Here is a 27,896-nt window from a genome sequence, read left to right as displayed (position 1 = left end):
TAGTCCATTTACATTCAAAGCAATTATTGATAGATATGTATTTATTGCCATTTTATTACTTGTTTTGTTGTTAGTGGAGATTTTCTCTGATCCTTTCTTGCCTTTGTCACTTTTGTTCTCTCCTTTACATTGAAAGGATCCTCTTTAATATTTCTTGCAGGGCTGATTCAGTGGTCACAATCTCCTTGAGTTTTTGTTGGCTGGAAAAATCTCTTTCTCCTTCTATTCTGAATGGTAACCCTGCTGGATAGACTATTCTTGGCTGCAGATTTTTCCCATTCTCCTCTCTGAATACATCATGTCACTCCCTTCTGGCTTACCGTGTTTCTTCTGAGAAATCTCCAGCTAACCTTATGGACTTTCCCTTATAAGTTAAGGACTTCTTTTGTCTGATTTTAAGGTTTTTCCTTTCTGACTATATTTACAGATTTAATTACAATATGTCTTGGTGTTGTCCTGCTTTTGTTGATTTCAATGGGAGTTCGCAGTGCCTCCTAGATGTGGATGTCTTTTTTTTCCTTCCCCAGATTAGGGAACTTTTCAGCTATTACTTCCTCAAATAAATTTTCTGCCCCCTTTTCTCTCTCTTATTCTTCAGGGACTCCTATAATATGAATGTTATTACATTTGATGCATACACTGAGTGCCCTAAATCTATTCTTGTGTTCCATAATTCTTCTTTCTTTCTTTGGTTCATTATTTTGCCTTCCAGGTCACTAATTCATTCCTGTGCTCCTTCCAGCCTGCTATTCATGGCATCAAGTCTGTTTCTAATCTCATTTATTGCATTCTTCATCTCCGACTTATAATTTTTAACTCTTTAATCTCTCTTGTAAGGGTCTCACTGATATCTCCTTTTCTCAAGCCCAGGGAGTATCCTAACGATTGTTGCTTAAAATTGTCCATCATGCATGTTACTTTTATCTGTTTTGCTTAAATCTCTTGCTATGACCTTATCTTGTTCTTTCATTTGGGATGAATTCCTCTATCTTGGCATTTGTCTGTCTCTGCCTTCTTCTCTGTGTTAGCAAAGCCAGTTATGTCTCCTGCTCCTGAAATTAATGACCATGTGAAGAAGAGGTCACATAGTGTCCAGGATCCGGCACTGCAGGATGTATCTCTGATGTGTGCTCATATACTATGCTGTTGTGTTTTGACTGCTTTAACCATCAAGCCACTAATCTGCAGAGGCTCTCCATACCCGCTGTGGGTAATGTTTGGCCCCTGGCCTGAATGTGGTGAGCTTTAAGTAGGTGTGCTCTGATCTGCCTGTGAAATGAGAGCTGACAACGACTCAACCAGAACTGAGGCACTGTAGAACTCTCTGGTTGAGAGAAGTGGTATGGGGAGAGACTTGTGCTGGACTTTGGGGGAGGCTTCCAAAGCCTTGGAAAGTTGATAGGACATAGTAGTTCATTAACTGAGTGGTAAGAGTGGTCAACGAAGATGCCTAAGTTGTTTTTTCTCTTTTTTTTTTCAGAATGTGATAATGCATTTCCAGAGAGAAATCTCCAAAATGAGAATGTTGGGGACAAAGTCTATGAGTTTAATTTGAGAAGCCACATTGGACTGAGGCAAGTGTGACTGAGCAAGTCAGTCCCACCAGATGGCAGGGATTGGGACTCGGTGTAAGCAAGTGAGGCAGCCAGTGCTGGGGGGGGGGGGGTGTCAGCTGCTTCCCTCAGGTGGCTTTGTGTTTATGCTAAGGGGCATGGGAGGGCAATAGTTCCAACCAGCTTTTTTGTCCCATGAGAGGCATCTCGCTGAATGTTGCCTCTCAGGGAAGCCCTCTTAGAATAGCAAATAATCTACCCGCTGTATGTCAAAGGTTTTGCTTTTTTTTGTTTTTGTTTTTGTTTTTGTTTTTGTTTTGTTTTGTTTTATTTCAGATTGCTGTTTCCACGCTGTCTGCCCTGCAGTTGTTGGCATCTCTTCTCTCCAGGAGTAGTGCCATACCCTCCTGGCTCTATCCCAGACAAGTCAGCCGACCTTTAAAACTCCGGGCTTTTGAGACATGGTGTGGGCAGAGGCCTATGCTGTTCTTCTGGGAGAGAAGCCTGCCTTGCTGGGACTGAGGCAAGCCTGACTAAGAAGGGCAGTCCCACCAGAGCACAGGGGGGTAACCCCCTATTTTTAATGAAAGAATTAATGTATTCAGGGGTGATGTGTAGACAATTATATTTCTTACATCTGACTTTTTTTTTTACTTTAGTTACTCATTTTGTGTTTCCCTATTTTTGCTGGTATAATTTTTAAAATATTTTTTTCTTTTTAAAATATTTTGTCTTGTGTTTCAGTCAACTATATTTTTGGAGGGCACTGTAAGGTAAGTGGCAATGGGAAGAGATAGTAAACCTTATATAGGGAATAGAAAGATTAAGTACACTAGGAGAATATTGTGCTGTATTCACCCCACTTAGCAATTGGTCGTCCTCCTTTACTTTGCCTTTCCTTTAAAGACTACCTCTCTTTCACTCCACTCTTACTTATACATATTTATTAGTGTTTTTTGTTTGTTGTATTTTTTTATTTGTGGTGTTTATTTTCTTTCTTTTATTTTTTCCCAGTTAACATGCAGTGTAATACTAGTTACAGGTGTAGAATTTAGTGATTCAACACTTCCAGACATCACCCAGCCATTTGTTTTCCCAATAATCTCTTTCATTTAAATCTAATGTCTATGTTCTAAATTGAAGTGCTATGATCCTCTGCCCCATATTCCCAGGTCAGACCTTTCTTTTACTCCAGATTTATGACTGTGTCTAAGGCTTCTCAAATTAAACTCATTGACTTTGTCCCCAACATTCTCATTTTGGAGATTTCTCTCTGGAAATGCATTATCACATTCTGAAAAAAAAAAAAAAAAGAAAGAAAAACAACAACTTAGGCATCTTCGTTGACCACTCTTACCACTCAGTTAATGAACTACTATGTCCCATCAACTTTCCAATCTTTCACCAACACAACCCCGGTGCCACCAGCATTTCTCAGTTAAATTATTCCAGCAGCCCCACATTTGCTTCGGAGAAAACACTGCTGCTATCAACATATTTTTTTTAATCACCAAACAAATCAGATCATTGCCTTCATTTAAACCCTTTTAATAACTAATTTCACTTTAAAAACTCATTTCCTACCTGCTTAATGCATCCATCTCACTTTGCTACGCATTCCCCTTGCTCACTCTGAGCAAGTCTCTCCTAAACCTGAATCTCTCTTTTAAAAATATTCTATTTAACTTCTACTTGTTTCTAATGTTTTACTTCCGGAAAGAAAACTTCCTTGTCATACCAGACCAGGGTGAATTCTCAAATAGCTCTCAATGCTTCTTCCCTTCACAGTCCTTTATTTGTTATCACTTAATATTTTTTGTAAATATTTATTTAATATGTGTCCTTATAATCCTTAAGTTTCCTGAGGCAAGTCATGTGTGTTCTATTCAGCTGTATATTCTCAGTACCTAATACATTTAATAAATATTGATTAATTCACATGCCTTGGACAACGTATGACTCAGCATTAAAGCGGCGATTTTTGTATTTGTAAGAGGGCTACCGTGTTGGGAAATAAAATTGTTCTTACAGTTTTTCTCTGGCTGTTCCTCATCCCTGACCTACTTTTTCGCTTTGTCTCAGTTGTTCAGTATAGAGAAGTAAAGTATGTTTTTACTTGTTGTATATGTTGTACCCAGGATTTCACCTCATGCATAACTTCTTAAGCAAATGGATGTTAAGGTCTTGAAATTAAAACAACTTTTCAACTCTGTGTGCGTGCACTAAATAAATTGTAGCAGAAAATTAGTTTCGTATATTTTAGGCATATAGTTCAATTATTTAACTTTCCATAGGGTTAGGATAATTTTAGAATGAGAAAAGAGGAAGGAAAGGAGGAAGGCAGAGGAGGGAGAGAATAGGGAGATGGGGGAAGGGAGAGGGGAGAGATAAAGGAAGAAAGGGAAGAAAAAGGGGATGAAGAAAGGAAGTAATAAGGTAAGATTTTCTTTGCAATAAAATGTGAAATAGTAAATATAAAAGTAATGATTAAAACAGAATATCATCTTCTGGAAACTACTGAAATAATCATTGTTTTAGACAAAAATCATCAATGGATACTAAAACTAGTACATGAAAGATGTTAGAAATAACAAGATTTTTACATAGATTCAGAGATAATCTCCATGAAATAGTAATAGTTACAAAAAGACGGTGGGGAAATCTGGCAGACCCCTCCTTAATCATGGGATGACAGTTAGCATCACCAATAATTGGAAAAGTTGATAGCATGTACCTCTTGATAGGATGCACTGAGAAGAACACAACATCACTTCTGTGGATTTACTGCCAAATGTACATAACCTAAATTTAATCAGGAAGAAACAGCAGACCAACCAGAAAAAACTTCTTCCAAAATTACTGACCTGTAGCCTACAAAATGAAACACAAAGGATGACTGAGAAACTGTTCCAGATGAAAGACTAAAGGAACATGATAACTGAATGCAACATATAGTCTAGAATTTTCCTTTTCTATGGAAGACACCATTGGGACAGTTGGCAAAATCTCAATATAGTCTATACATTGGAAAACAGTATTGTAGTAATATTAATTTTCTGACTTTCATTATTGTACTATGGTCATATAAGAAAATTTTTTTAAGAAAAACATACTGAACATTTAGAATTAAAGGAGCATTGGGTGCAACTGATCCTCAAATTCTTCAGAAAACAATTATATGTATCTGTCCATGTATATGGATATCAGTGTAAATGTACCAAGAGAAATAGAAAAAGAGAAGAGGGAAGATAAGGCCAACATGTATATTGCTAATATTTGGAGAATCTGCCGAGGCATATACAGAATTCCTCCAGACATGTCCTACTAATAAAATTTCTTTTTTTTCAAATCTGAATAATGGCTAAGTCACTGGAATTGAGAGGATTAAATGAAGACAATGTGAACATATACTTTTAATGAAATACACAGTATCACTCAATTTTTGTTATCGTATTAATATTAGTTTTGTAACGAAATGGAATGAGAAGGATACATCTTTATATTATTCATCATCTTATTTAAACTAAACATGAGAAAAAATAACTGCTGTTTTTCTAAGAAAAAAAAACCTTTATCTTATAAATAATTACTAGTTAGAGAATGCAGGGTATTTTGAAGGCTAGTGTTGTCGGGCAATGGAGTTACTCAGAATCACTTCCTCATAAATCAGAATCTAATTGGCTGACAGAATACACAAACTAGGGATTTGAGCTGGTCATAACTAAAATTTACTATCACTGTAGATCTATGGGGGGAAATTACCACTGTGTATTTGAACTAGTAAAATTACAGCTCCATTGCTTTACTGTTCATTTTCCAAACTATTGTTTAATTGACATTTTTATGAAAAGATTCTTCTACTCAGGACCCTAATTAGAAACTGACAGTCTAGACACAGATCCGCCCCATTTTTTAAACCTACTGTGGCTACTTTCCCTGGCACTGGATTTTAATGGTAAGATCTCCTACACTCAATGATTATTCAGGTAGGCTGTGAGACACACATTGCTTAAAGTTTAGAACCAAATGAGGCTTTAGATAGCCCTTATTATTTGTAGAATAATGATAGGATGGTTGCCCATTTGCTCCAGCAATAAAATGGTCTCTCAGTAGCTATATGGTGCTATCTGCTTGAAAACTTAACTGCTTAACTAAATTGAGGAACATGTTTCAAAATTGCCGATAATGCATTTCTATGCATCTAACATTTAATAGATAACTTTTTCATTATTCCCATTTGAAAAAAATATAATAAGGAATTAACAGTTATCTCTCATTTAAAATACTCTTGAAACAAAGTTTAGAGTCCTCTATAATAAAATATTAGTTATGCAAATAATTTATTATGAGATAAACTAAAATATTAAAGGTATTCTAGTGATATGAGCTCCAAATCCATCCTTAATATATTCATTTCCCAAATATGGACAGTTGTTAGAGCTGGAAAGTAATCAAAATAGTCTTTGAGCTCTTAAACTTCACCAGCAATAATATCAAATTGAAGCATACTATTTCTGTACTTTTTCTGAGAAAAAATGAATCATTATGTTTTCACTTAAATCATGCATACATAATTTCAATCTGCTTATTGTTTTTATTTAGCACTTTGCACAAGAAAATTAAAGACATTGCTGAATTCCAAGAAGCATTTCAGCACAACCAGCCGTTTGCTCTTAGGACAACACTGCTATGCTATGTTGATTTTTACTACTGCTGCATTTTAGAATATAAACAACAACACTGTATTCCCTAGTCTAAAAGCAATGTTTAGCTGAAATAAGATTTGCTCAGCAGCATGTCAAGACAACATGATTTATTTTCAAAAGAAAAAATGAAAAGTTATGAAACCTAAATAATGCTAATACAATTACTGTTAAGAATGCAAAAAAGTACATTTTTTTACAAGTGGATTTCAAGGTAGATACCATTTAAGAAAAAACAAAAAAATATATATTTAAATTTCAATGCTGCTAAATAAATTTATTGGGTGATAAATAGAAATAAAACACTTTGTAAAAAATAAAATCTTAAAGAATGTTTAAAATCAAAACATATATAGAATTATACATAAATTTTCCAAGGTGCTATGAAGGACTTCTGTGATTTTGGATTCAGTATCAAAGTGTACTGTAACATGAAGTTACAAGATAATAATAGACACTTGCTATCCAATTTTGTTGTATTGCACTGTAAAAACTGGATTCAATTTTAGGCACCTCATTTCTAACAAAATATAAAAAGCTCAGACAGATTCCTGAAAAGGCCAACAATAATGTTTAGGAATCCAAAGAGGGAATTTTTTAATAAGAAAATTTTCACAGCAGTCTTTACTTTGCACATCTCTGGATGTATGATTAGATGTATACTCATCGTGGATTTTGTGTAAGCACACAGTCTTTTGATTTTAAAAAGTTGCTTAAAATCAAATTATTTTCATAAAATTTTCTAACCTGAAAGAATCAATAGGACAACTTATCCAAAACCCTTATTTAAAAATTATGCCTTGGGCCCCAAATTGTCATCCTAAACAAATTCTAGAGACTGTTAATGTCAAAGCCAACATTAAAACCCACATTTATAATAATAAAAAGCTTTTTCCAATTTGTCACATACCTCAAGTATTTCTAGCTCACGTCATTTTATTGAGTTAAAAGTACCACATTATTAACTTTTTTTTTCCAAATATATTTTGGGCATTCTTACTATCACACCACATGGGCTCTGGTATAAAACAAGCTTATTCTAGTCTTTGTTCTATAACCTCAAAATTTGACCTTGACCTAATTACTTAAGTTTTCATTTTCTTCTTCTGGAATTATTAATAGTAGAAACTTTGTAGGTTTTTTTGAGTCTTATATGAGGAAACTGAAGTAACATGTTAACCCAGAACCTGGCACATAATATAAATTTCATCATTGTTGACTATAATTATAAATTGTGGGGGAGAAGTATAAACAGAGAGATGAAAAATATTCTTTATACTTTCCAGAATTCTCAAGTGAATAAATATAAAGCAAACCATAACGGGAAAAATCACAACAAAATTACTAAAAACCATGTCCAAAAAGAGGTGTTTTTTGTTTGTTTGTTTGTTTTGTGTTTTAAACGTACTGCCTTCAAATTAATAATAAGAGACTTACAATGGATTTCTCAACAGAAATCATGGAAGCCAGATGACATTGGGTGACATTTTTAATTGCTTCAGGAAACTATTAGTCTAAATATGTACACCCAACAAAAGTATTCTTCAAACATAAGGTTAACTGAATAAATTTCCAGATAAACAAAACCTCAAAAAACGCTCAAAGACAAACACACAAAAGATAGGAAATAGGAAAGTTGTTCTTCATGTAGAAGAAAAGTGATCCCAAAGGATGTGAGGTAATATGCTAAGTAATGAAATGCAATAGCATATTCAATTATTGGGATGCATGTAATAAATATTGACTATCTAAATTTATGATAGGAAATTTGTTTATGTGTTTGGGAAAAATATTTAAAATTTAAATATGATAGAGCCGTAGGGGGAAGATGGTGGCATAGGAGGACGCTGGGCTCACCGCATCCTGCTGATCACTTAGATTCCACCCACACCTGCCTAAATAACCCAGAAAACTGCCAGAAGACTAGCAGAACAGATTCTCTGGAGCCAAGCGTAGACGAGAGGTCCATGGAAGAGGGTAGGAAGGGCAGAGAGGCAGTGCACGATACATGGACTGGCGGGAGGGAGCCGGGGTTGAGGGGCAGCCCGCCGGCAAAGCAGAGGCCCCGAGTCTGGCTTGCAAAGGTGGGGGGGGGCGGAAGGAGTGTGTTCCCACAGCAAGCGGGACTTAACATCTGGAAGGTTATAAGCTAACAGCTCTGCTGGGAGAGCGGGAGGGCTGGAGGACAACAGGAGGGAGAGTTGTTGAGCCCGTGTGACAGAGTTCAGCTTGGCGGGGAACAAAAGCACTCGCCAGTGCCACCTCCCTCGCCCATCCACAAGCCAAAATCCCAAAGGGAACCGGTTCCTGCCAGGGAACTTGCTTGCACCACACAAACATCCAACGCTGTGCTTCTGCGGGTCCATACCTCCAGTGGCGGGTCTGACCCCTCCCGATGCCACAGGGCCCCTCCCAAAGCTGATCACTGAAGGATAAGCAAGCTGAGCCTGCCCCTCCTGCCCCTGTGCACCCTGCCTATCCACCTCAGTTAATACGCCAGATCCCCAGCACCACAAGCCTGGCAGTGTGCAAGTAGCCCAGATGGGCCACGCCACCCCACAGTGAATCCCACCCCTAGGAGAGGGGAAGAGAAGGTACACACCAGTCTGACTGTGGCCCCAGTGGTGGGCTGGGGGCAGACATCAGGTCTGACTGCGGCCCCATCCACCAAGGCAAGTTATTCAAGACAGCACAGGGGAAGTGCCCTGCAGTTCCTCACCACTCCAGGAACTCTCCAAAATGACGAAATGGAAGAATTCCCCTCAAAACAATCTCCAGGAAATAACGACAGTTAATGAACTGATCAAAAAAAGGATTTAAACAATATAACAGAAAGTGAATTTAGAATAATAGTCATAAAATTAATCACTGGGCTTGAAAACAGTATAGAGGACAGCAGAGAATCTATTGCTAGAGAGATCAAGGGACTAAGGAACAGTCAGGAGGAGCTAAAAATGCTATAAATGAGCTGCAAAATAAAATGGAGACAACCACAGCTCGGATTTAAGAGGCAGAGGAGAGAATAGGTGAACTAGAAGATACAATTGTGGAAAAAGAGGAAGCTGAGAAAAAGAGAGATAAAAAAATCCAGGAGTAGGAGGGGAAAATTAGAGAACTAAGTGATGCACTAAAGAGAAATAATATACGCATAATTGGTATTCCAGAGGAGGAAGAGAGAGGGAAAGGTGCTGAAGGAGTACTTGAAGAAATCATAGCTGAGAACTTCCCTGATCTGGGGAAGGAAAAAGGCATTGAAATCCAAGAGGCACAGAGAACTCCCTTCAGACAAACTTGAATCGATCTTCTGCATGACATATCATAGTGAAACTGGCAAAATACAAGGATAAAGGGAAAATTCTGAAAGCAGCTAGGGATAAACATGCTCTAACATATAAAGGGAGACTGATAAGACTTGTGACAGATCTCTCTACTGAAACTTGGCAGGCCAGAAAGGAATGGCAGGAAATCTTCAATGTGATGAACAGAAAATATATGCAGCCGAGAATCCTCTATCCAGCAAATCTGTCATTTAGAATAGAAGGAGAGATAAAGGTCTTCCCAAACAAACAAAAACTGAAGGAATTCGTCACCACTAAACCAGCCCTACAAGAGATCCTAAGGAGGATCCTGTGAGACAAAGTATCAGAGAAATCGCTACAAGCATGAAACCTACAGATATCAAAACGATTCTAAACCCATATTTTTCTATAATAACACTGAACATAAATGGACTAAATGTGCCAACCAAAAGAAACAGGTATCAGAATGGATAAAAAAAACAAGACCCATCTATTTGCTGTCTACAAGAGACTCATTTTAGATTTGAGGACACCTTCAGATTGAGACTGAGGGGATGGAGAACTATTTATCATGCTACTGGAAGTCAAAAGAAAGCTGGAGTAGCCATATTTATATCAGACAAACTAGACTTTAAATTAAAGGCTGTAACAAGAGATGAAGAAGGGAATTATATAATAATCACAGGGTCTATCCATCAGGAAGAGCTAACAAATATAAATGTCTATGTGCCAAATACGGGAGCCCCCAAATATATAAAACAATTACTCACAAACATAAGCAACCTTATTGATAAGAATGTGGTCATTGCAGGGGACTTTAACACTCCACTTACAGAAATGCATAAATCATCTAGACACACCCTCAATAAAGACACAAGGGCCCTGAATGATACATTGGACCAGATGAACTTGACAGATATATTCAGAACTCTGCATCCCAAAGCAACAGAATATACTTTCTTCTCGAGTGCACATGGAACATTCTCCAAGATAGATCACATACTGGGTCACAAAACAGCCCTTCATAAGTATACAAGAATTGAGATCATACCATGCATACTTTCAGACCACAATGCTATGAAGCTTGAAATCAACCACAGGAAAAAGTCTGGAAAACCTCCAAAAGCATGGAGGTTAAAGAACACCCTACTAAAGAATGAATGGGTCAACCAGGCAATTAGAGAAGATATTAAAAAACACATGGAGGGGCGCCTGGGTGGCGCAGTCGGTTAAGCGTCTGACTTCAGCTCAGGTCACGATCTCGCGGTCCGTGAGTTCGAGCCCCGCGTCAGGCTCTGGGCTGATGGCTCAGAGCCTGGAGCCTGTTTCCGATTCTGTGTGTGTCTCTCTCTCTGCCCCTCCCCCGTTCATGATCTGTCTCTCTCTGTCCCAAAAATAAATAAACGTTGAAAAAAAATTTAAAAAAAAAACATATGGAAACACACGAATATGAAAATACAACAATCCAAACGCTTTGGGATGCAGCGAAGGCAGTCCTGAGAGGAAAATACATTACAATCCAGGACTATCTCAAGAAACAAGAAAAATCCCAAATACAAAATCTAACGGCACACCTAGAGGAAATAGACACATAACAGCAAAGACACCCCAAACCCAGCAGAACAAGAGAAATAATAAGGATCAGAGCAGAAATAAACAATATAGAATCTAAAAAAAAAACTGTAGAGCAGATCAATGAAACCAAGAGTTGTTTTTTGAAAAAATAAACAAAATTGATAAACCTCTAGCCAGGCTTCTCAAAAACAAAAGGGAGATGACCCAAACAGATAAAATCATGAATGAAAATGGAATTAGTGCAACCAATCCCTCAGAAATACAAGCAATTATCAGGGAATACTATGAAAAATTATATGCCAACAAATTGGACAACCTGGAAGAAATGGACAAATTCCTAAACACCCACACACTTCCAAAATTCAATCAGGAGGAAACAGAAAGCTTGAACAGACCCATAACCAGCAAAGAAATTAAATCAGTTATCAAAAATCTCCCAACAAATAAGAGTCCAGGACCAGATGGCTTCCCAGGGGAGTTCTACCAGAGGTTTACAGCAGAGATAATACCTATCCTTCTCAAGCTATTCCAAGAAATAGAAAGGGAAGGAAAACTTCCAGACTCATTCTATGAAGCTAGTATTACTTTGATTCCTAAACCAGACAGAGACACAGTAAAAAAAGAGAACTACAGGCCCATATCCCTGATGAATATGGATGCAAAAATTCTCAATAAGATACTAGCAAATTGAATTAAACAGCATATAAAAAGAATTATTCACCATGATCAAGTGGGATTCATTCCTGGACTGCAGGGCTGGTTCAACATTCGCAAATCAATCAACGTGATACATCACATTAATAAAAGGATAGAACCATATGATCCTGTCAATCGATGCAGAAAAAGCTTTTGACAAAATTCATCATCGTTTCTTAATAAAAACCCTGGAGAAAGTTGGGATAGAAGGAACATACTTAAACATCATAAAAGCCATTTATGAAAAGCTCACACCTAACATCAGCCTCAATGGGGAAAAACTGAGAGCTTTTTCCCTGAGATCAGGAACACGACAGGGATGTCCACTCTCACCGCTGTTGTTCAATATAGTGTTGGAAGTTCTAGCATCAGCAATCAGACAACAAAAGGAAATCAAAGACATCAAAATTGGCAAAGATGAAGTTAAGCTTTCACTTTTTGCAGATGACATATTATACATGGAAAATCCGATAGACTCCACCAGAAGTCTGCTAGAACTGATACATGAATTTAGCAAAGTTGCAGGATACAAAATCAATGTACAGAAATCAGTTGCATTCTTATACACTAATAATGAAGGAACAGAAAGACAAATAAAGAAACTGATCCCATTCACAATTGCACCAAGTAGCATAAAATAACTATGGATAAATCTAACCAAAGATGTAAAAGATCTGTATGCTGAAAACTATAGAAAGTTTATGAAGGAAATTGAAGAAGATATAAAGAAATGGAAAAACATTCCGTGCTCATGGATTGGAAGAATAAATATTGTCAAAATGTTAATACTACCCAAAGCTATCTACACATTCAATGCAATCCCAATCAAAATTGCACCAGCATTCTTCTCGAAGCTAGAACAAGCAATCCTAAAATTCATATGGAACCACAAAAGGCCCTGAATAGCCAAAGGAATTTTGAAGAAGAAGACCAAAGCAGGAGGCATCACAATCCCAGACTTTAGCCTCTACTACAAAGCTGTCATCATCAAGACAGCATGGTATTGGCACAAAAACAGACACATAGACCAATGGAATAGAATACAAACCCCAGAACTAGACCCACAAATGTATGGCCAACTAATCTTTGACAAAGCGGGAAAGAATATCCAATGGGAAAAAGACAGTCTCTTTAACAAATGGTGCTGGGAGAACTGAACAGCAACATGCAGAAGGTTGAAACTAGACCACTTTCTGACACCATTCACAAAAATAAACTCAAAATGGATAAAGACCTGAATGTGAGACAGGAAACCATCAAAACCCTAGAGGAGAAAGCAGGAAAAGACCTCTCTGACCTCAGCCATAGCAATTTCTTACTTGACACATCCCCAAAGGCAAGGGAATTAAAAGCAAAAATGAACTACTGGGACCTCATGAAGATAAAAAGCTTCTGCACAGCAAAGGAAACAATCAACAAAACTGAAAGGCAACCAACGGAATGGGAAAAGATATTTGCAAATGACAGATCAGACAAAGGGCTAGTATCCAAAATCTATAAAGAACTCACCAAACTCCACACCCGAAAAACAAATAACCCAATGAAGAAATGGGAATAAAACATAAATAGACACTTCTGTAAAGAAGAGATCTGGATGGCCAACAGGCACATGAAAAGATGCTCAACGTCGCTCCTCATCAGGGAAATACAAATCAAAACCACACTCAGATATCACCTCATGCCAGTCAGATTGGCCAAAATGAACAAATCAGGAGACTATATATGCTGGAGAGGATGTGGAGAAACGGGAACCCTCTTGCACTGTTGGTGGGAATGCAACCTGGTGCAGCCACTCTGGAAAACAGTCTGGAGGTTCCTCAGAAAATTAAAAATAGACCTACCCTATGACCCAGCAGTAGTACTGCTAGGAATTTACCCAAGGGATACAGGAGTACTGATGCATAGTGTCACTTATACCCCAATGTTTATAGCAGCACTCTCAACAATAGCCAAATTAGGGAAAGAGCCTAAATGTCCATCAACTGATGAATGGATAAAGAAATTATGGCTTATACACACAATGAAGTAGTACATGGCAATGAGAAAGAATGAAATATGGCCCTTTGTAGCAACGTGGATAGAACTGGAGAGTGTTATCCTAAGTGAAATAAGCCATACAGAGAAAGACAGATACCATATGTTTTCACTCTTATGTGTATCCTGAGAAACTTAACAGAAACCCATGGAGGAGGGGAAGGAAAAAAAAAAGAGGTTAGAGTGGGAGAGAGCCAAAGCATAAGAGAGTCTTAAAAACTGTGAACAAACTGAGGGTTAATGGGGGGGTGGGAGGGAGGGGGGGTGGGTGATGGGTATTGAGGAGGGCACCTTTTGGGATGAGCACTGGGTGTTGTATGGAAATCAATTTGACAATAAATTTCATATATTGAAAAAATAAAAAAATACATAAAAATACAATTTAAATATGATAATAATATAAATTAAGAATAGGGTTAATGTTGTATGGACTGTATATATCAGCAAAAAAAGTATTCAAGGAATCATTTTGTAATATCCACAGTAACCACTAAAAGAATAATAAAATAATTCATACCTAGAAAGCTAATAGGTAAAAAGTAAAAAGAAATATTTAAAAAATTGGTAAAAAATTTGATAACAGATTTATAATCATCTGGAAAAACACTTAAACATTAAAAGGAAATAAACACAATAGTCCAAGTAAAAAGCAAAAAAGATCAGTCTGCATACAAGAGCAAAAGTTAAGTATATGATTCTTATAATAGGCACACATTAAATATGACATGTAAAAATTTGAGTGTAAAAGTATGCTAAAATATATAATATGAAAATGGTAATCAAAAGAAAGCTGGTATAGTTATAATCATTCAGAAAACTAGAGTTAAAGGCAAGATTTATTTCTGTCAATGTAAATGAATATTGCATAATGATACAGAAGTTCATTCAATAGGAAATATTTATATGCATAAATATATAAAGTATACACAAAATATAAAATGTGTATATTTATAAAATATATATAAAATGTAAAACATATATATATATATATATATATATCCTAAATTTGTATACACATAAAAACATAGCTTCAGAATATTTCAACGCTGACATGTCATAAAGGGTAAGTAGACAAGACTATAGTCAAATGAAAATTTAAGCAAAATTTCCTCAGTAAATAATGAAGCGAGTAGACAAAAAAACATCAGTAAAGAGCTACATATTTGAACAGCATGATTAACAAATTTGGTTGAATTGAGATTCATAGAATACTTCACCCACATTCTTTATATGTGCACATGGAAAATTTTCCAAATTGAACATTTATTATGCCATAAAGCAAGTACCAACACATTTTAAATGACTGAAATTATTCAGCTTGTTTTCTGCCTACAGAATTAAGCTAGAAACAAATGAACAAAAATGATGGCTAAAATATCTAAGAATGCTTGAAAATAAAGCAATACACTGCTAAATAGTTGATAAATCAAAACCAAAATAACAAAGAAGAAATTTTCTGTACTAAATGATGATGAAAATACATTCTATCAAAATGTGTGTTATGAAGTTAAAGCTGTGTTTTGAATGAAATTTATTGCCATAAACACATACATTAGAAGATTGAAAATCAAGGATTTAAGTATTCCTCTTAATGAACTAGAAAGAGGAGGGTTTGATAAGAACAAAAATCAATGACGTAGGAAACAGGAAACAATAGAAAAAAAATCAATAGAGCTAATAACTGGTTGTCAGGAAGAAATATTTAGGAAAAACCCCAACATGGCTAATAAAATTAATTACAAAGTACTCATATGAATGAAAAAAATCACTTCAGATTCTATAGATATGATAAAGATATAAAAGGAAAAGTAATCAACATTAAAAAATTAACTTGAAATTACAGAGAAAACGGAAAAAGGTTTTTAAAAGCATAACCTCATACAACTTAAAATTCAAAAAACACAAACAACCCAATTTTAAAGACAGGCACAGGAACTTAATAGACATTTTTCCAAAGAAGACAGCTAACTAGCCGAGAGATATATGACAAGATGCTCAACATCATCAAACATCAGGGAAATGCCAGTCAAAACCATGAGATGTTTTGTCACCTCACACCTGCTAGAATGGCGAGCAGCATGAAGAAGACAAGAGATAGTAAGTGTTGATAAGGATGTGGAAAAAAGGGAGCCCTTGTGCACTGTTGATGGGAATGCAAATTGGCCCAGCCACTGTGGAAAACAGCATGGTAATTTATCAAAAAAGTATAAATAGGACTACCATATGATCCAGCAACCCCATTTCTGGATTTGTATCCAAAGAGAATGAAAACAGGATATTGAAAGATATCTTCCCTTCAATGTTTGCTGAAGCTTTGTCCACAAAAGCTAGGCTATAGAAACAACCTAAGTGCCTGTGAATAGGTGAATGGATAAAGAAAGTTTTACATATACATACAACGAAAAATTATTCAGCCATGAGTAAAAAGGAGATCTTGCTATGCAAACAACAGAGATGGACCTTGGAGGCATTATGCCTTCAAATACTTCAAGGTGCCATTTATACGTGGAATCTAAAAAAAAAAAAAGTCAAATTTACAGAAACAGCATAAAAAAAGTGATTGCCAGGAGCTAGACAGTAGGGGAGTTTGGGAGATATTTAAGGATAGAAACTATCAACAAGTCAATAAATAAATGCTGGAGATCTAAGGTGCAGGCATGGTGATTATAGCCAGCAATACTGTATTATAAACTTCAAGGTTCCTGAATGACTAAGTCTTCGCTGTTATCAGTCCAAAAAAAAGAAATGATCATTATGTGACTTGATAGAGGTATTAGCGAACATTACGCTGGCCACCATATTGCAATTAAATATACCAAATCATCATGTTGTACACCTTAAGGTTATACAATGTTATATGTCAATTACATCTTGATAGAAGATAAACAGAAATCCGAATTCTCCTACATCAATGAGAGAAATTAAATCTGTAACTTAAAATTTAGTCGAAAGAGAGTTCCTGGCCCAGATAACTTCTGTGAGTTACTGCAAACATGGTAGAATAATGCGCAGCAATCTTAAATATTTCCAGATAAAAAAAAAATGGGAGACATCCATAATTCATTTCAGGAAATCAGTATAAATTTAGTAACAAAACATGAGAGAAATACAAAAAAGAAATGTTAAAAGACACCACTGAGAAAGCAATCCATAAATTGATGGAAGATATTGTAATACTGATTACCAAAGATAAACTCCAGTTGGAACATAGAATTCCACATAGCAATAGAAAAAGCCAATTCAAGAAAGAAAAAAAAAAGAGAGAGAGAGAGATAAGAAACCCCTTCAACGGGTAACAGAAAATGTTCAAACAGTAAACAAGCATGTGAAATGGTATATAGCATTATTAGTGATAAGGGAAATACAAAATAGTACCAATGGATCAAATATAGCTCACCAAAATGGCTACAATTAAAGTGATTTTCATCACCCACAAATGGTAAGGATGATTCTAAACAACTAGAATTCTGCAGCACGACTGTGGGAGTGTCATTTTGTTATTTGGTTTAAGATTTTGAAAAAAAAAAAAAGGTCAGGATCTAATAGAATGGAATGGAATGTAAACATTCTCTAGGAACCAGGAATTCTCATATTTGCATCATAGGACACATCAAGTTGTGTTTATAACACTATTATTTCTATTACTTAAAATCTAAGAGCAATGAACATGTCTAGCAAAAGCAGAATGGATTGATTTTAATATAGTTACAAAATAGAATGTCATACATCAAAGAAGATTCTGTTGCAACCACAAAAACATGGTTAAATTAGACTTTATGTTGGGGGCGGGGAATACACACACATAAATGCAAATAGTGTACTCCCAATGTGTGTGTGTGTGTGTGTGTGTGTGTGTGTGTGTGTGTGTGTGTACCCGCATGCACGCATGTTTAAGTTGTAAAACAGGCTCAATCCCGGGACACAATTCAGGATAGCAATTACTTTTAGAGAAAAAAAAGTTAGAGGGGTTTCTGGGAGCTAGCATTGTTCTTATTTTTGAAGTGAGTAGTGATTGCACAATTGAAGTTACATTGACTAAAATTATAGAGCTTTAGATTTTAATTTTTAAAAATTTTTTAATGTTTATTTTTATTTTTTAAAGAAAGAGAGAGGGAGAGAACAAGTCGGGGAGGGGGGCGGGGGTAGAGGGAGACACAGAATCGGAAGCAGGCTCTAGGCTCTGGGCTGTCAGCAGAGAGCCAGATGCGGGGCTCAAACCAATGAACCGTAAGATCATGACCTGAGCCGAAGCTGGATGCTTAACTGACTGAGCCACCCAGGCGCCCCTAGAGCGTGAGATTTTATAATGTATTTCTTAAAATGTGAAATACATTTAAACAGAAAAGTATAAGGTATGCGAATACAGCTCGTATTATTCTCTTGAATGTTTCTCTTTGGATTCTTGTTTCCTAAAAAGTTTGTCATTTTCGGGTTCTTTTTGGCCTTCCGATACTCCACTGCTCACAGGTTAGTTTATAATCGTCAGTCTTTCTCTACCAACTTTTCAGTAGGCACTTAAAATATCTGTTCAAAGGCTACTGCCAAATTTTTTTCCTGCTCCTGATATTCCACTGAAAACATGACTCTTTTCATTTGTTCTGAGGCACACATCTCCCATCTCATCTGTGCAAAAGCTTTTTAAAAACGCTTTTCCAAGAAACTCATGACTAACATCATTATTTTGATGTGAAAACAGCTAACATCTGTGGCTTAGGGAAAAATAATAAAACATGCCGCTGAAAGAACTTGTTCCATGCACCGTGCAAGTTCTGTATTACTAGTGCTTGTGCTTAGAAAAAAAAAATCTGTTCTAATTATTTTTTTTCCAACTTAAGCCAAGAAAAGAGAAAAAAGAAAGTATTAAACCCAGCTTGTTCATAGTTCACTTTTGGCGGTGCTGACAGCTGACCTTCAAAACCAATACTGGTTTATTTTTTTAGTTACTTATTGGTTGCTATTATTTTTTTTCTTTTTACTAAAGCCAACCACATGTCACCCTCATAGTGAGCAACATCTTAAATGGGGTGCTTGCGCATCCCACGTGTCTGCACGTTTAATATATTTCATTGTATTGTTTTGTGGTGTTTATAAAATTTAAAAGGATTTTAATATGCAATTTATTTTAAAACATTCTTAAGAAATAATTATCTCTTCCAAAGTCCACTTGATGTCACTATTTTAATTCTGTGCTGGGATTTAGGGTCGAATTTTATAATTAAAGATAGTTTATATCAACGAAATGCTTTCATTTTGTTGTACTCTATAGGTAGTAAAAACATTGTACTTTAATTTGATCAATCAGTCCATCAAAGCATAAACTATACAAGCATTTTTCATGAACAGTTCAGAATATGCACATTTGAAATGCAAATGGCCATCCCTGTTTACCAAGAACTATATTTACTACGGTTACAAGACAATAACTTAAAGTTTACCTAAGTTATTTATAGCTATTAATAACCCATCTATTAGAGGTGTTGAAATAAATTTATTCATGGTCTTAAGTACTGTCAGGTTAACCACATTTTGCTTTCTGGGAGGTAGGTAAGAAAGAAAGCAGAATGAAGTGAGATGAACATTATTCCTCTTCAAAAAAGCTTTTTAAAGTATGAAGAGAAAATTATCAAGAAACTTTTTTCTGGCCTGTTACATAGAGATACTTTATCAAACTTATGGGCCTAGAATGTCATGTTCTTTTGACTGAACAGAGATCATTTTAATAAGCTGGAATAAGATTATAGAGAATAGTGAGAAGTCTCATTTGGGATCATGCTGGAGAAAACTAAGAAGAAATGACTTCCAGAGACTATGTTTATGAGGCTAATTTCTATAGCATGCACATTAAGGGAATAAAACTAGGCAGGAATAATATACAAAGAAATCTTTATTTTTTTTTCTTCAGAGCCAAATTATTCCAAAACCGAATATTTCAGGTATTTTGTATCAAAAAATTACCCAAAAGATGGATAACTATATATTTGTTAATCAATTGAATGCATACATAGCTTTAATTCTGAGTAGGTCTGAATATAGTGAAAGCCTCCACATCAAGGAATCCTATTCTATTTTTATAAATAAATGAATGCTAAGTACTTACTACTTGGTATCCTGGATACCAGGAATATAAACAGCAGTCTCTACAGTCAGACTTTATAGTAGGTTGGCAGAAATCAGCAAAAAATTACAGATGACAACACAGGAGGATCAATGAGGTCGTAAGGATTTGCAGATTATAATGGAGGAAAACAGAGAGGAAAAACCATTTTGTTACTTGGGTCATAAGAAGGTTACTTTCAGGTGAGAAAAAACAATGTCAACTAGCAGAAAAAGCACATTTTAAGAGTAGCAAAATAAGAAGGCATGGCTTAGAGAATTACAAACAGTTTAGTCTGAATTGAGTATATGTTACAAGAGGAAAATGTGAACAGATGAAATTTGATAAGGAATTAAAACAGACATAAGAGATTTTTATAAGTACAGTAAGGAGAATGGATTTAATCTTATTTGCAAAAGAGGGAGCCTTTGAAGAAATTCAAGAAGAGTGACTTGTGCCAACTTTTACATTAGAAAGATCACTCGGGCCACAGTGCAGGACTCAAACTGCAGGAAAAAAAAAAGCAGTAAGGCAGCTGTCTGAAAAATCAAGGGAGAAATAATTAAAGACTAGACTAAAAGTGGCAATGGGAAAAGAGAGAAATAATGGTGATTGTTCACATCAAGAGTTAGAATAACCAGCACTTAGTAACCATATGGCTGTGTGCAGTAGAGAGAAAAAGTCATGGGTATTTAGAACTTTGTAAGGATGACAACTCAGTGGATATATACTGTCAGGTGGTGATGTTCACAGGACAGTGGTCATAATTTCTGGAACTCAACAAATTGATCCGGACTAGAGATACTAATTTAGGAGTTACCCAAACATTCCCAACTGTTGGCACCATTGAAGGTCAATGCTTCTCCCAGAGAGAAGCAAGTAGAAAGGAAAAAGTTTGGGGCGCCTGGGTGGCGCAGTTGGTTAAGCATCCGACTTCAGCCAGGTCACGATCTCGCGGTCCATGAGTTCAAGCCCCGCGTCAGGCTCTGGGCTGATGGCTCGGAGCCTGGAGCCTGTTTCCGATTCTGTGTCTCCCTCTCTCTCTGCCCCTCCCCCGTTCATGCTCTGTCTCTCTCTGTCCCAAAAATAAATAAATGTTGAAAAAAAATTTAAAAAAGAAAGGAAAAAGTTTTAGAACCTTTGTGAATGCTTAATTTTGAGGAATGTGAAATAGAGGAGAAAATTTATAAAGGACCTAAGAGAAAACCTGAAATGATAACACAATGGTGTCAGAGAGTCTAGGGAAGGAAAGAAAGAGTTTTAGGTCAAACAGTTTTGATAAAATCCTGCTACCGTTATGTTAATAAGATATGAAAAAAAAATACCTCCATTAGTTTTGGGGGGACTCAATGGGCCAGTTTTACTGCTGTGGATGCAACCACTGTGGGACCAAAAAAAATGGTGAAAAATCTGGAAGTAACACACATAAATTACATTCTCAAAACATGAAAGGGAAGAAAAGACACAACATAAGGAATATAATAGAATATTTTCAGTTGTACAGCTTTAACAAATAATTTTAATATCTCACTGCTTAAAACACTAGAACTTTCTATCTTGCTTAGGCTCTGTGCGCATCTCAGGCCAGCAGAGGATTCTGGACCACACTGTCCTTCCTCAGAATCCAAGCAAACAGAGCCTTTAAAATTTGTGGTTATTGTGGCAAGGAGGGAAAAGAAATACAGACAGTTGCGCACTGAATCTTGAAAACTTCACATATCATAGCCAAAGAAAGCCTCGTGTCCATGCCTTCATGCAAGGGGGTGGGAGTCCATTTTACTCTCTTCTCAGATTGAGGAAGACTAGAATATTCATGAAAAGTATAAAAACTACTGCCATCTATTCTGGTCACCAAATATTCTCTTCACTCTTCTTCCCGAAAACAAGGTTTACTCACCTCAGCTGTAAATCCCACTCAGTCATGGCATCTCACTAAAAGTGCCAGTTTCCTCGGTAAAAGGTTTTTCTTTTAGAAGGATGGACGGCAGCATTAGATAAACCATGGCTGTAGCTATTCCTGTTTTAGAGATCTACGAATTTAGAAATATGTGCTATCTGCCCCTACAAACACATCCCAATAAACATTGAGAGGACAGAGCCTGAATAATCACACTAAACATTCATTTTTAGAAAATGGAAGAACACAAGGCAAATCAGAAACCAGTTATTCTTGTCCACTATCTTCCTTTGCCACACTTGAAATGGACATCAGGGGACAGGCTGTCCTTGGATGCTGCAAACTGTTCTCTGATTACCTTCTATCCATAGATATTTGGGGCCAAGAATTGTTTCAAGTCTCAAACGACAATGGACACTGATGGTTCAAGCTGGTTGTGTTTTTGACAGTAGATTCTTTTTAAAAGCCTAGTTAATTCTCAACAGTTTGATTCTACTCAGTTTCATTTGTATATGTCAACATTCACAATCACCTTTCCTTTCAAGACTTCATTTCATGTGCACCGTATTTCTCCTGTGCACCCTGTCGCTCAATACCTTGACTTCCCAAAAACCTGGAGCTCAACAGGTTTGGCAGGTGCACATCCTTTGTCTCTTTCCTGACAAATTCTGTCCATTTGAAAATATTTACTGGATGTCAGTTTCTTCATTTGCATCATTTTTCTGATTCAGTTTAATCCAGGTAGTGTTAGATATGTCTGTCATGGCCATTTCCTTAATTTAGTTTTCACCGGGAGGCAATTTAATCAGTTGAAAATTATGTACCGCAAGGCTCAGCTTAAATCTACTTTTTATTTGTTCCTCCAAAGTTTCTTTAATTTTTTCCTACTATTTCATGTATAAAACAGTTGTCTTTTTACTATTACAAGGCTCTGCATTTTTAGAAATGTTTATTCCCTTCTGTTTGTTCTTGAAGACTGATGGACTCATTGTGAGCTCTATTTTTCTTGCAATACCTTGCTAAATATACTAAACAGTAACAAGTACCCTGTACTTCTTTCTGTCAACCTTTTCCTCTAACAATTCACATCTACTAGATGCATGGTCTACCATCTAAATTACTACCAACAATATTTTACCAGAAATTTTGCTACTACACAATATGTATTCCTATCTTTGCAGCCTTAAAATAACAATTTTCTCCTTGCTGACCATACGGACAGTGAGAAGTTCTCTTATATTTTAGGTTTTTATTATGCTACCACCCAAATTCTAGGAATCAACTTCTATATTAGGCAGGATAAGATAATTTATGCTTTGGTAAACACTAAACTCCAAATCTCATAGCTTTGAATTAAAGGGTTTTTTTTTCCCTATTCACACCACATTATTTTCATTTCACATCAAGGATCATCTCAAGGATATCTACTCAACATTATCACTATTAAGGAACTTAGGCTGACAAACGCCTGTCTTCTGGGTCATCACCTGTTATATGTGAGAGAAATGACTCCTACAAACTCATGCTCTAAAATAAGGTACATCATATCTTATTGGTAACCGTAGAACATTCCTGGAAGGAGAAGATCTGAATAAAGGTAAATTGTCTCATTGGCTAACATAGACCACATCTGGGGAGGTAAGTGGGATTCAAGTACCCCTTTGACTTTTATTTTTAAAGCATAAGTGATCGAATATGTTTGCTGAGGAGAAATGTCCAACACAGTGAGAAATGATAAACTCAGCAAAGAATGGTGATAATTATTGAAGTATTATTGCTGAGGAAGCTAAACATGACGGGGTCTGTGTAGAGGTGACGTCATCATCTTTGACAAATAAAATGGGTATTTTCCTCTCCTTTGAAAGTGGGAGAAAGTCATATACATACAGATGAAGATAAATTTGAAGCTGAGAACAAGGACTTTCTCAAGGCAGCTGAAAGTCAGTGCAAAGACAGCAGAGCACATCTGGTATATTTAAAATGTCTTCTGAAGCAAAGGTTCATTCAAAAAAATACAAGAAAGGTTTACTTGAAATAGTTCCCATCTTGTAGGACAAGCAGGTATATCATCTCAGAACTAAAACTTGGAAGACAAAAATATAATATTAGACATCTTAGCCAAAGTAGACAAAGAAGAAAATCTGTTTACAAAGTGTTTCTCACTTTCCTGCTAGGCTCTCTAACAGAGAGACAACTACACTAATTCTTTTTTTTTTTTTTTTTAATTTTTTTTTCAACGTTTTTATTTATTTTTGGGACAGAGAGAGACAGAGCATGAACGGGGGAGGGGCAGAGAGAGAGGGAGACACAGAATCGGAAACAGGCTCCAGGCTCTGAGCCGTCAGCCCAGAGCCCGACGCGGGGCTCGAACTCACGGACCGCGAGATCGTGACCTGGCTGAAGTCGGACGCTTAACCGACTGCGCCACCCAGGCGCCCCACAACTACACTAATTCTAATTTGTATGGTAAAGAATGAAGAAAAGAAAAGATGGCAAATAAAAGGACGAGTTTACATGTAAGCAAAGAATTATCTGAGTGATTTTTTTCTACCATCATGAGGATGAGGCTTATGCAAAATTTTATACATCTGCACAGAAAACAGCCATAGTTTGTTTTATTGTTGCAATATTGTTTTCACTTTAAATAATACACGATGTATAAATATTTTACATAAATATTTATATTATATATGATATATATTACATATAACACATATCATATATAATAAAATATATAAAATAATATGTAATAAATATATAAAATAATAATATATAGGATTTATATAATAGAAATATTTTTTTTTATTTTCTAGGTACTTTCTCTTCAGTTTTCATTTTAGTGAAGCAGATGATTAAGTAGGATCATCATATTATGGAAAATAAACTTTTGATAAGATTAGCAAGATCTAAGTGATAATGATACAAAAGTAAATTTAGAACTCACTTCCTAAAGTGTTCTCATTTAACATTTATAACTTTATTTCTTGACAAGTATTTTGAATGCCAAGTATGGCATTCTGGTAAGGTACTGACCCTCTTTGTACAATTTACACTATAGAAGGGAAGATTAGACAAACATTTATGTACTTTATCAACTAACTGTACCTCAAATTTGGATATACATTTATATAGCTTACTTGCATTTTCTTACATGTCCAGACTAGCAGAAATCCAGTATATCGCTCCCTCAATCTCGTATTCATTTTCCCACCTCCCCCAACTAAGTCATTCAAGAACACCCAAGGAAGAAAGGAAGCAAGGTTGTTCATAGAGTAACTCAACAACCAGACACTGTGCACAGACTTCGTGGGAAAAATCGTAACCACATTTATCTTTCCTCGGGAATACAGGTGTGATATCACACTAACAATATGGGATTCATTGGACACATTCATTGAGGATATACATAACTCACAAACCATTCCCCACACATAGTTCAAGGCTGTGTCACCTCCGTTAATTTCCCGAAATGATTTGGTAAACCAGGGGCCCACCCCATCCCTGGCGCTATGGAAAAACAGCTTTTGACCCTCTCAGCTCCCCCAACTTTTAGGTTTGGGTTTCTGAATGCAACGTATTCCTCATTTACAGATTTTATTCAAACCCATGTATAATGTTTCTGCAAATTGTCTCATCCTGAATGGGGCTCATTCCAACAAATTGCTCTAGACTCTGTCTAAATTAAAATGCAAAAAGCATTTCTTTTGGTACCATTAAGAGACTCCCTCGCTGTAGGGACTTTAGTAATCTTCTTTCATGTTCTGGAGTTTCAGGGCAACCATGATGACCATAGGTGGTTCTTAGGTTACTGGCACATGTCACTGTGCTCCTTAGCTCCACATTATATGCCATTAGAGCAACAATTGCTTGCCACATACCGGGTTCCCCTGGAAACAGAGGTTCTCATAGGCCCTCAGCCTGTGACCCTCCATACTTACTTGACCATCATGTCTTCCCTGCAAGCTTGGCATGGCCACCCAAGCCTCTTTGCTACAGGATAGACCCAAACCTGGACGCTCCGGCATAGCCCACCTGCAAGAGGAGGTGGCTTCAGTCTCTTGCCAGATATCACAGTACTGGAGGAGATCATCCCTTCCTTAGACTCCTTTGCTCCTGAAGAGTCCAAGAAAGTGAACAATAGTCTGTACTTTACATAACGGCCAATATCTCATGTGTCAGTGGGATATTCTTTTCATCCCTTATTTAGTATGCTGTGATGGAGGACAGGGCTCAAGGTCTAGAACAACTAGATGCACTTCAGGCAGGTCACCATGGCCTACGATCGACTCTATCTGCATATTTTTATAGACTCTTGAGCCGATGAATATGGTCTGGCTGTTTGATCAATCCCACGACAGCAATAGCCATTATTTATACAAGATTATCTTTTTGGAATAAAGAACTCTGACCTCACCAGTACCCGTAAGAGGCACAATGCAAGGTCTTATCAAGACACTCCTTATCCATTTTGGAGTCCTAGAGACCAATAACAGTGACCAAGGGAACCACTTCACTTCTCATAATTAGAAACACAATGCTGGGCTCTTGCACAAGGTGATTGGCAGAACTTTCACCTCTCTTACCAGCTTCAGGCCACTGTCCTCATAAAGCATCATGGTTTACTTAAACAGCTTGAAATTTAATTAAATAAAAAAGGATAAACTGTAGTCCCTGAACATCAGAAGTGAATTGCAATAAAGAGCCTGACTCTGTTTTCTGACACTTGTTTGACAGCTTTTAAGCCTCATCACTACCTTTTCCCCTTCTGCTTCACATCTGAGAATGCTGCAAAATAAAAGCACTTATGCTCACTCCTTCGGCCGTCGTGTAAGTTTCCAGTCATGCAAGCCCTTTCCTTGCTTAGGAACCCACTCTGTCACCATCCCCTTACCACAATAAACGAACAGAAAAACAAGGTAGTCTTCTTTTTATGACATTTCAAGCCATTTCTGGACCTAATTTGGAGCTTCCCTGCTCCCCAGAAATTTTCATTATGTGATTAATAAATCTTTTTACACCCTCTTGATGTGTGCATATAATGTGTGAGTGTGGCATCATCAGTCTCAAAACCTGAAACCAATTTTGAGTGTAGCTTTATCCTGCTCTTGAAAAATGGTCATAGCAGACAGATAGGCAGAGAGAGAGAGAGAAGTTGAAGCAAACCTACACCCCTCTAAAGATAATGAGGTTATCTCTGCCTGAACTCCATATTTGTTATAGGACGTAGGAAATAGGATACATCGGTCTACTCTAGAGCAGAATACTCTACTCTTATTAAAATGTAGATTTTGATCCAGTAGAGGTAGAGTGGGGCCCAAGATTCTGCATGTCTAACAAGCTTACAACAGGTTCTCAGTCTTTGATTAAGGTGTATGGCAGGTATTTAATTCACAGCCTTCCAACATCACACACACTAACAGAGAGGTAATTCCCTCAATAAAATTGGGAATTGTAGCCAAGGCAGATAGATTAGATAGATAGATAGATAGATAGATAGATAGATAGATAGATAGATAGATATAGACAGAGAGAGACAGAGAAAGACAGAGAGAGAGAGAGGATGTTAGTAACAGGCGCTGTGCTATAATAACGAATGCTCCATCCACTTGGAGAGTGAGTTTCTTGAGCAAGTAGTGCCTTGGTGAACGGATTTATTTCTCCTTAAAATTCTATTTTCCTCACTAGCTAGCAGTTACCCTTTCACAATTCAAAGCTCATGCTTATTACTACTACCTTTGAGAAAACTAGACCATGATATCCAGACTGTCCAATGTAGCAAAGCTTGTCTCTGCTGTCATGCCACACAAACCAAGAAATAATGCTTGCAAGATGGCACAAATTTCTGGGCTACAGTTCGGTGTTTGTCAGCTTTACTCTTATCTTTCTTGGTGATCTTTCCTTAAAAACTTCAGTTCCTATTTGCCTCAGCCCGTTTCTTGTCAAACCCTTCAATATTCCAAAGTCAGTAGAATCCTCTTTGAAAATGATCACAGACATATGTATGAGACAGCATGCATATATGGAATCTATTTTTATTTGCAACTC

General features: G+C 36.6%; 1 long non-coding RNA gene across 2 annotated transcripts in view; it reads right to left on the bottom strand.

The window, feature by feature from the left end:
• Positions 1 to 27,896, bottom strand: part of LOC123385092 — a 202,907-nt gene that overhangs the window by 21,602 nt on the left and 153,409 nt on the right. The window contains exon 1 of one of the 2 annotated variants that reach the window (XR_006597157.1): positions 21,852 to 23,927. The exons of the other annotated variant lie outside the window; for it this stretch is intronic. This is a non-coding gene — a long non-coding RNA (uncharacterized LOC123385092). Of the gene's footprint in view, positions 1 to 21,851; positions 23,928 to 27,896 lie in introns of those variants that run through there. 2 annotated transcript variants of the gene reach the window in all.

The sequence above is a fragment of the Felis catus genome, chromosome B1, assembly GCF_018350175.1.
Source record: "Felis catus isolate Fca126 chromosome B1, F.catus_Fca126_mat1.0, whole genome shotgun sequence".
NCBI classification, from domain to species: Eukaryota; Metazoa; Chordata; class Mammalia; order Carnivora; family Felidae; genus Felis; species Felis catus.
The sequence above is the reverse complement of the archived record's forward strand: the minus strand, read 5'-3'. Positions and strand labels throughout refer to the sequence as shown.